Genomic DNA, 11,278 nt, shown 5'->3' with positions numbered 1-11,278 from the left:
ATGGATGCCTTCTATTGGCGGAACCCAAGAGAGCTTTTTGATGGCTTCCATGTGTGTCAGCCTGCAAAGCACACAATACAGTGTATGAAGCTAGAGGGTGGTCTAGAGAGTTCAATAAAGTAGACCATTGCTTATTGTTTGCAAGCCTCCTTTCTATGTATTTGGGATACAATGATACAGTGAACAATCTCTGCCCTTCAGGAACTCAGATGAGTAAACAGGGAAATTCCTAGTGGTTTTGTGAGTATTTTGTTAGAAATAGACCTGGGAGGCTCAGAACAAATAGAAAGGACTTAACCTATAGTAGCTTCCTTCTCCTATGCACCATCAGTATTTATATAAAACCACAATTGCCACAAAAATAAAACAGAATAAAGATGAAATTAATGGAGTAGTGTAGTTTCCAAGTCCCATTTTGCCATCACAAAGCTCCAAATCCAGGGATATTTTTCTGAATCCAGCTGATTATTTATGCAGGCTGCATACCTCATTCTATTGCACTTCACAGATATTTTGCTTTATACAAATTGAAGTTTTGTGGCTACCCTGCCTCAAGCAAGTCTAGCAGCATGATTTTTCCAACAGCATGTGCTCACTTCCTGTCTCTGTGTCACATTTTAGTAATTCTCAAAACACTTCAAGCTTTATATTATTACTGTAATTACATCTGTTATGGTGATCTGTGATCAATGATCTTTGATGTTACTACTGTAATTGTTTTGGGCAGCCACGAAACCATACCCATAGGATGACCAACTTAACTGATAAATGTGCCTTGCAACTGCTCCATCAACCTCCGGTTCCCCCATTTCTCTCCCTTTCCTCAGGCCTCCCTATTCCCTGACGCACAACAATAGTGAAATTAGGCCAATTAATAACCCTACAATTACCTCTAAGTGTTCAAGTGAAAGGAAGAATTGCATGTCTCACACTTTAAATCAAAAACTAAAAATAATTAAACTTAGTGAGGAAGGCACATTCAAAGCTGAGACAGGCTGAAGACTAGACCTCTTACACCCAACAGTTAGCCAAGTTGTGAATGCAAAGGGTAAGTTATTGAAGGGAATTAAAAGTGCTGCTTCAGTGAACTCATTAATGGTAAGAAAACGCAACATTATTGCTAATATAGACAAAGTTTTAGTGGTCTGGATAGAAGATCAAACCAGCCACAACATTTCCTTAAGCTGAAACCCGATCCAGAACAAGGCTCTAACTCTCTTCAATTCTAGGAAGGCTAAGAGAGCTGAGGAAGCTGCAAAAGAAAACTGTGAGACTAACAGAGGTTGGTTCGTGAGATTTAAGGAGAAAACAACCTGTGTAACATAAAAGTGTGAGGTGATGCAGTAACTACTGATGTGGAAGTTGCAGCAAGTTATCCAGGCAACCTGGCTAAGACAATGAATGGAGGTGGCCATACTAAACAAAAGATTTTTAGTGTAGATGAAACAGCCGTCTTATTAGAAGAGGATGCCATCTAGAACTTTCATAGCCAGAAAAAAGCCAATGCCTGGCTTCAAAATTTCAAAGGACAGCCTGATTCTCTTATGTGGAGCTAATGAAGCTGGCGACTTTAAATTGAAGCCAATTTAAAGCCATTGGCCATTCTGAAAATCCTAGGTCCCTTAAGAATTATGCTAAATCTACTCAGTCTGTGGTCTATACATGGAACAACAAAGCCTGAATGACAGCATATCTGTTTACAACATAGTTTACTGAATATTTTAAGCCCACTGTTGAGATGTGCTTCTTAGGGAAAAATATCCCTTTTAAAATGTGGGCTACTCATCGACAATGCATCTGGTCACCCAAGAGCTCTGATGGAGATGTGCCAGAAGACTTGTTTTCATGCCTGCTAACACAACATCCATTCTGTACCCCATGGATCAAGGAGTAATTTTGATTTTCAAGTCTTATTATTTAAGAAACACATTTTTGTAAGGCTATAGCTGCTATAGTGATTATTCTTAAGGATCTAGGCAAAGTAAATTGAAAACCCTCTGGAAAGTATTAATCATTTTAGATGCCACTAAGAACATTCATGATTCATGGGAGGAGCTCAAAATATCGACATTAACAGGTGTTTGGAAGAAGTTTATTTCAACTGCCATGAAAGACTTTGAAGATTCAAGACTTCAGCGGAGAAAGGAACTGCAGATGTGGCAGAAATAGCAAGAGAACTAGAATTGCTGCAATGTCATTTTAAACGTTAATGAAAAAGGAGTTGTTTCCTTGGATGAGCAAAAAAAGCGATTTCTTGAAATGGGATCTACTCCTGGTGAAGATGTTGTGAACATTGTTGAAATGACAACAAAGAATTTAGAATATTGAGTGAACTTAGTTGATAAAGCAGCAGGAGAGTTTGAGAGTATTGACTCTAGTTTTGAAATAAATTCTGTTGTGGGTCAAATGCTATCAAACAGCATCACATTTTACAGAGAAATCTTTCATGAAAGGAAGAGTCAATCAATGCAGCAAACTTCATTGCTGTCTTATTTTTAGAAATTGTCACAGCCACCCCAGCAACCTTCAGCAACCACTACCCTGATTAGTCAGCAGTCATCAATATTGAAGCAAAAACCTTCACCAGCATAAAGGTGACTTGCTGAGAGCTCAGATGATTGTTATTATTATTAAATAATAAAGACTTTTTAAAATTCAGTTACGTACATTGTTTTGGACATAATACTATTGCACACAATATACTATAATATAGTATAAACAAAACTTTTATATGTACTAGGAAACCAACAAACCTGTGTGAATTGATTAATTGTGATATTTGCTTTATTGTAATGGTCCGGAACAGAACCTGGAATATCTCCAAACTATACCTGCAGAAAAGAAAGATACAGGTTAAACTTCATAAAATTTAATAGTTAACATTCTCATGGCTAAACCCACTTAAAACAACCTTAACAACAAAAAATGAGAGGAGAAAGAAATATGTTTTGTTGCTCCATGAATCAAGTATAAGTTATGATTTATTTGCCAGAAAGAAAACTCCACTCCCTTTTAGGTTAAGAGATGACCAGATAGATATTTTATACAGCAGGGTTTTGTTCTTGTTTTTATTTCTAGATCTCAGACCCCTGACCCCAGAAACGCAAGGGCTTTGATTTTGTGAGGATACAAAAAAAAATCATTCATCCTTTGGGCCTTGACTACTTTATCTGTAAAATGGAAGTAATAGACTTTCTATTTCCTTCGGAAGACCTCAATTTTGATAACTAATATGAACCTCATAGAAAATGTTTTGAGCTCCCTGGAGGTCAGCTACTTGCTGGGATAAAGTGGGTTATTATAACAGCACTTCTTGAGCTATTGGTACTTACAGCAAACAAAAACAAAATATATCATATCCTGTTGAAACTGCCCTTGGATAGAAAGAGTGCAATTATCCAAGGTTGAAATTGATTGCAGAGTGTCTGTGAACATCTGGACTTTTATAAAGTGTGTCTTTGGAGCCCTAAGATCTGTGGGCTATTTGCAGAAGCAGACTGCTCTTATAGAAGAGGTGAGAATAATACACTCTTCCTGTTTTTGAACATTTTAGTATCTTGGTAGGATCAGAAAAACGATAAAATTCCTTTTCCCCTGCAGTCTCAGCCATAGCAATGCTGCCATTTTTAAGTGAGGGGATGAAGGTAGATTTTTCTGTCTTTTGGAAGAATCATTAGTGTAACCTTTAAAGAGAGGCAGCAGATGTGGAAACAGCACAGGTTGTTTCAGGCAACTGAATTTCAAATCTGACTTTGACAGTACGTGTGGTATTAAATCAATCTTCTCAGGTCCTTCATTTATGAAACCAGACCCATTGAACCAAACCCTCTAGAAGTGACTTTCAGGCTCATGTCTTTGGAGAAAGTTTCATGGGGGACTCTGATGAGCAGCCCATTCATTGGAGTAGGTGAAGTTCGTAACATAATTTTTCTGTTTAAGAAATGGTATTTTGCAGCCTCATACCGTTTCTCCACAACTCTTCAGATCTCCAGTTCAACCCTTACTTTTCCATGCCAAAAAAAAAAAAAAAAAAAAAAAAGGGAGAAATTTGGCTGTATAGACTTATCATGGGCATAGCAACCACAATCTCAGTCAGGCTCTGCCTCTCCCATGGGCACGGAAAAAATGGTGATGGCATGAGAGATAGTTCTGTTTTCTTATCCTGTATAGGTTAAGTTAAAACAGAAACCATTGGTTAGCTAGCTTCTATTTCAGCCAATATTCCTAACCTTGGAATATAACCCAAAAAATGAAAAGTCATTTGATCACCAAGAGTAGGGTTAATAAAAAATAACAACCTAAAAATAGGGAGAAGAGAAAGTAGAAGTAATATGTGGGTCTTGTTCTTGGGTACCTTGAAAAGATTATTTTAAAGGTGGCATTTGTTCAAGGGATGCAAAGATGCAGAATCTTGCCCTCAGGCACAACGGCTCCTCTAAGAGTTCCCTGGGAATACACACATGTGTGCACACACATACACATGCACTCACACACAACTGAGACAAGGAAACAAAATAAGTAACCATTACCCTTACCGGCTGGAGTTGAAACCTAAATTCCAAAGCAAGACCTAGAATATTTGTTCTCAAAGTGAGGTTCCCAGATCAGTATCTAAGTATTACCTGAAAACTTATTAGAAGTGCAAATTCTCAGGCCTCATCTCAGAACTCCTCAGTCTGCCATTCTGAAATGGGGCTTAGCAGTCTGTATTTTTTAAGGAGCTCTGCTGGTGATTTGGACGCGTTACTCATATTTAAGGACCAAATACTTAAAAGAACAACATAAACTACGGTCACGAGGTCTTCCTACTTTCTCCAAAGTCTATCCCAGGTCTTTGGTTTTAAATTCAGAACTGAGGGTTGGGCGTGGTGGCTCACACCTGTAATCGCAGCACTTTGGGAGGCAGAGGCGGGTGGATCACGAGGTCAAGAGATCGACACCATCCTGGCCAACATGGCGAAACCCCATCTCTACTTAAAACACAAAAATTAGCTGGGCATGGTGGTGCATGCCTGTAGTTCCAGCTACTCAGGAGGCTGAGGCAGGAGAATCACTTGAACCCAGGAAGCAGAGCTTGCAGTGAGCAGAGATCAAGCCACTGCACTCCAGCCTGGGGCCTGGGTGAAAGAGTGAGACTCCATCTCAAAAAAAAAAAAAAGTTCAGAACTGAGGAAGGTAGATGTAAAGTTAGAGGAAAAGGACTGAGAGGTAGAATAAAAGAAACCATTTACTTCAATGCCCCGAGGGAGTTGCTGATTTGGAATGCCTGCTCTTGATCTCTTCAAACCAGGGTAATAGCTGTTGGAGTGACAAAAAAAAAAAAGCACTGGGGATGGAAAAGTCACCGATTACCCACAAGGCAGACTCACCATTGTGCTTAAGGCAGTAGTATTTTTGGACAAACTTCGCTGAACATCTTTACATTTATTTTACTCTCTAATGTTTTCATTAAGGATGACATATGAATGAAGCACCATAGTCCTTAAGTGTGTAGGGCTTCTAAATATCTTAATCTTGTCCTAGAATGGAGGTGAGAGGAAATAAAAGACAGTATGCACTGGAGAGTGTTAGAGAGCTAGCTAGCAAGCCTTCTCATTTGCAGTTAGCAGACATTGATCGCCTGTCCCCTTACTATTCAGGTTCTATAGACATTAATGAAGATATTAACTGTAACCATTATCTTTTTGCTCCACATTTACCGGTTGCTGCTTTAAGTCAGTATTCTCAACCTGATGTAACAACTGATCTCATTGGGTAGAGAGGGTCTTACCCTTGGGGAGGAGTGAGGGCTACGAAGTAAGGTCACAGTCTTCCCCTAGATGTTGACAGCTCTTATGTACTCAGAATGTCAATTTTCACAGTGCACACTTCTTATTGTCACTCCTGCACAAGAGAGAAAGAAAGTAAGGTCAACTTTAAATCTGCTAAACTGTTTGAAGTTGTATAGCTTGTGACATTGGCCAAACCAATGCTACTTCTAAGGCAAAGCCATAGGTGACTACTTAATTTTAAGATATTAAAATTAAATAAAATTTAAAATTCAGTTCATCAGTTGTACTAGCCACATTTAAAGTGCTCAGTAGCCACATGTGGCTGGTGACTGCCGTACTGGACAATGCAGATATAGAACATCACACAGCTGGAGGTGTGAGAGGGAGTTAAAGGTGAGGGTGTGGTGATCATTTAATATTAATAAGTCACATATCACAGAAGTGACAATGTGACGTATAGATTCCACTTAGCATCTCTGAACACAGGGCACATGCTTCTGTGTTGAAGGTCAATCAGAAGGAGACTATCCTGCACCCTAGGCCATTAGGAGTTTCAGGAACACAGCTTTATAATCACAGAATCTCTCTGTGAACAGAGTTCTGTCCTATCATCACCGAAGAGAGCCACTGACTCTGTTTCCCCACCAACCTTACTCCCTATGCTACTCTCTGCATCCTTCCTTTATTTTACAGTCAAGACCCTTATCATGGGCAAAGTCAAATAAGCAAGCATAACTAACTGCCTGCAATTCCTATTTACCCCAGTCTTATTGTATTTACAGTACTGTCTTTTTGTTTTCCCAGTGATGCACCAGGAACCATTCACCTGATAGGCATGGAAGGTCAGCATATCTTTCAATTTTTTCTAAACCCTTTTCTCAGATTTCCTTCGGGTCAGAGCAATTAGAACATAGTGAGCAATGAGGACTGAGGTGCTAGCAGTCCCTTTCCCCCACACCCTACGTTTACAAGATAAATATGTATCATATAAAACAATTGCATTTTTTCAGCAACCTTCTTTTTGCCTCATATTGCAAGATAATTGTGAAAAGAGGGTGAGGAAAAAGAGGGAAATTTCTGGATTCCCATTAGCAGTTTTTTTTCTTGAAGTCAACGGACTAGCGATGGTTGTTTTCTCCAGCTGACTGATGAGCATGGAAGGAGAGTTAACTGAGTAATGGAGCTAATTGCATATGTAGAATAATAAGCAAAAATCATTTAACAAATACCATAGATACTCCTGGCAGCTGTGTGTGTCTATGTGTGTGGGTTTTCTTTGCTGATGTGGTTTGAAGGCCATTTCTGAGCTCTACCAGTCCAGTCCAATTTATGTGATTCTCACCTGGAATAGAATGATTGTAAAGCATTATGCAGCACCATATTGCTGCATTTACTTATCAGCAACTCTGTTTCTGAAAAGATTGAAGGGAAGTTTTCCCTGTAAAGATTAACACTTTTGAGAAAAATTAAATCTATAATCATATAAAGGGTGGCTATAAAATCATAAAACTGAATTCTCAATTCACACACCCAATCAATCTCATTAACGTATATCTTGTAAATAGACAAGCGTTTTCCACGTCAGATTTATGTTACTTGTCATTTATATAGAATACAATATAATTTAACAGCATGGCCCAGGAATATATCAGATAAAAAGTAAAATGCCTTGATCATTTATAAAACAAAAATTGACTACAGTTTATAAATGTAATGGACAAAATACAGCAATGACAGAAGTTAGAGTCAAATTCTGTACATAAAAATTGAGTACAAGCAGGCACATGCATAGTAAGACTCCTCCAAATTATACTAATTGGGAGACAGGATAATCAAATCTGGGAGAAAATCCAAATTACAGAATATGTTCGATTAAGAATGCAGTCTTGCTATACTCAAAGAAATGACGACAACAACAAAAGTAATTGCTGACAAGATATTTCCAGGTACAGCCTGACCTCTTTTAATCAGCATATTTTACTGCAAAATGAGTAGAAGAATGTTTCATTGGTTAGAAGGCAGATGGCGAAACCAGATGAACTTTCAGGATCTTTCCAGACCATGACCCATGATTCCATGATCTTTAAGTAACAACATCTAGTTACGTAAAACGAATTAATGTGATAAAGCAGTTAAACACACTTCTTTCAAATAGGGTAAACATATTTTCTATAATATTCCTTATGCTTTGCTTTTCAAGAGAGAGCATAAAGCCAAACTACATAAAAGGCAGGTCAAATTATAATATATTTCAGATTAATGGAAAATGAATTAATAAAATTCTTATCTGATAAATATCTTCAATATGCATACTTGAGACCAATGATGTGGTTGAGTCCCAGTTCTGTCTCAAGTGATTGTTTTACAATCCCTTTAACCTCTAGCAGGGAGTTTAAAGTGCATCATTTCTGAGTGTTCTTTCTTGTCTAATTCTGCTTGTGTATATGCAGTTTTAATTCCCTTGCAATCTATACACAACACATGACATTAATCCAAAGGAATTTAGGGGTTACAGTTCATTTCTTATTAAATTGACTTATTTCTTTAAACCCAAAAAAGCAAACTCATCTGAAAAATTATTGTGTTTTTCTTTCTATCATTGGTGGAAATCTTTCTGATAGTAATTACTTTTATATCTAATCTGAAAAGTGCTTTCATAGTGGTCTTTTAATGTTAGACCTTAAGAAAATAACACGCAAAGAGATTCTGTGATACTCTCAATTCCAATTGTCCCGCTGATGGCCTAGAACTACTCTGTGGCAAGAACAAGACAAGAAGCCAATGACTTTTTAGCAGGCTTGTTGGTGAGATGCAATACCCATAAGCATGTGTGCCCTGGGAAAACCTTAATACAGGTGATATGGTGGAACTTGTCCTACCTGTCATAATGTTGGGTTTCTTCAACATTAGTGGTAGGTTTTCCTCGTCTGCTCTGGCTGCTATAACAACAACAGAAAAATCTCATAACCTGGGGGCTAAAACAACAGACATTTATTTCTCACAGATCTTGAGGCTAGAAAGTCTATTTAAATGCTGTCTGATTTGGTTTCTAGTGAGAGCTTTCTACCTGGCTTGCAATTGGCTATCTTCTCTTTGTGTCCTCACAGAGTTAGGGGACAGAGGAAAAGCTCTCTGGTTTCTTTTTATAAGGGAACTAATCCCAACATGACGGCCCGGCTCTCATGACCACATGAAAACCTAATTACCTCCCAAAGGCCACATCTTCAATAACATCATGTAGGATATTGAAAGTATAATGAAGATATAGTATAAAAGTATAGTAATGATTATCCTTTCAATATCTTATATGATGGTATTGAAGCTGGAACCCTTGGGAGGTATAGGGGCTTAAGGCTTCAACATATAAATTTTGGGGGAACACAGCTCACTTCAAAGTAGAGTAGAATTCTTGGGGAGCACGATAGCAGGGAGTATTCACAAACAGAGGCCAGAGAGCAGAAAAGCGGCATCTTGATTAATTATTCGATTCAGCTGACTTCTCCAGAGCTTATACACCTTAAGATTGTTTTAAACTTTGCTCCATGTTATAAAGCCAGCAAGAATTCGAAAGAAATCCTGAGAATGATACTCTCCCAATAATAAACGAATTAAGATTGGAAAAGTTATATACCCAATGTATTTCCTGAAAGTTGTGTGTTTTCATTTTGAGGAAAATGAAACACTAAGTAGAGAAAATATTTTCATTTTAGGTACGAACTGAAAATATAACCTCACATTGGAGAAAGGCCTTATTTAAAAAAAAAGAAAGGATAGACTCTGCCTACTAAGTATTCTGCATTCATGTATCACTCAGTTGCCAGATTTGCGAGAAGACTGGGTTCAGTTCATAAAGGCTGACTTCCCCATTTTTGATTGTTGGTCTAACTACCAACTGGTCAGTCTAGTGAAATCAGTCAAAAGATTCACTAAATTTATATATTTACATCCAGAGTACAATCCTCAAAATGCAAAACAGTATTTTCAGTGATTTAATCATCTTTTTTTCTGACATAGATCATTCCAAAACACTTCAGTGCATCTTGTTACCATGATTGCAAGAACACGGGGGATCTTGGTTTGATAACAGTATCAACCGACCAATAGTACAACTTGTTTTATTTGGAAAGTTTGAAAATAGTTTGACCACAATATAAGTGGTTCTCCCCATGATAGATAGTTTGTTTCACTAATATCTCTCTTCTTCAATATGCTTGTCAATTTTATAGTAACTGTGACCTGCGACCTTGCCAAGGTTTATGTTTACTGGATCAGTAAAAGAAGTATGCCATACTGAAACACAGGGAAGAAAAAAATAACAACAATATGACTTTGGAGATGAGCAAATACTATATTGATATTCAGCTACAGCTTCTAAAAATGCTCACAGGATGTTTGGAAATTGCATTTCTAGATGTTATGGGCTTTGGGTCTTTCAACCATGTAATGAATATATTTTTTCCTCCATTTATTTATTATTGGTAGAAATTGAGTGATGGACTTTTCCACTGATGCCCCTGTCCATGTTTATTTTCTCATTACTCCAGTCAGCATTGTTATCTGACAATACAAAACAAGTTACGTTTGGGTTGATATACAGAAGCAATCCTTCTTTCAAATAATTTTCATCTGTCACCATCATCTCTACTAAGATGCAGAACAGGGAATGACAGAATGATTGGTTTTATCTATATTTTTGGTTTATTTTTCTTTGAATGGCAGTCCCAGAGAGCACAATTTTCAAAGTAAAATAACAAAACTATGATTATTTCAAATGGCAGGGTCTGATGGAAGATTATAAATTCTTGGCTGAAAGTGCCAAATACTTTAGACCAGTAGCTGGAAATTGTATTCTGGAGATTGCTTGGAATCGGAATCTCTGCTTCTCAGAATCTCTTTCTTCATTTAAGAAAATGAACTGTTTCCTAAAAATGGCAGAAGGCCAAAAAAAAAAAAAAAAAAAAGGAAAAAGGAAAAAAGAAAAAAACATAGCACCAAATAACAAGGTGAAAGCAAATTCAAGTAAAATTGACTGTATGTTTTTCTTCACATTGGTTGCACTTGCCAATAGTACTTTTCAAAGGTATGCTTTGTCGTTTTCCAAAGAGAAAAAGGTTTTATAAAGCCCATTTTAACTTCAGTTTTTCAAATGATACAAATTCAAGCACAATTACATACATCTAATAAGCTTAAAATGTATTTATTTTCAACCCCTAACTGCAGGCTTATCGCAAATTAAATACTTGATAACAAAGAAGAGCTATATGGTAGACGCAAACAAAGTTGAGGTTCACCTACTTAAATATGATGAACTCCCCAAACAAGATACTTGTTTCTCAGGCTTGGGGGTTGAACTGAGCAGTGACAATAGGGGAATATTTAGGAAAAGATGGAAACGATGTCTCAAATACTTTGATCAACATTCTTCTTTGGCTGTTATTTACAGCAGAACAATAACAATATTTTCAAACCTAAATGAGAATATTGCTGTGCTGAACCATTTCATGTTA

The sequence above is a fragment of the Pan paniscus genome, chromosome 6 (genome assembly GCF_029289425.2).
Source record: "Pan paniscus chromosome 6, NHGRI_mPanPan1-v2.0_pri, whole genome shotgun sequence".
NCBI classification, from domain to species: Eukaryota; Metazoa; Chordata; class Mammalia; order Primates; family Hominidae; genus Pan; species Pan paniscus.
The sequence above is the reverse complement of the archived record's forward strand: the minus strand, read 5'-3'. Positions refer to the sequence as shown.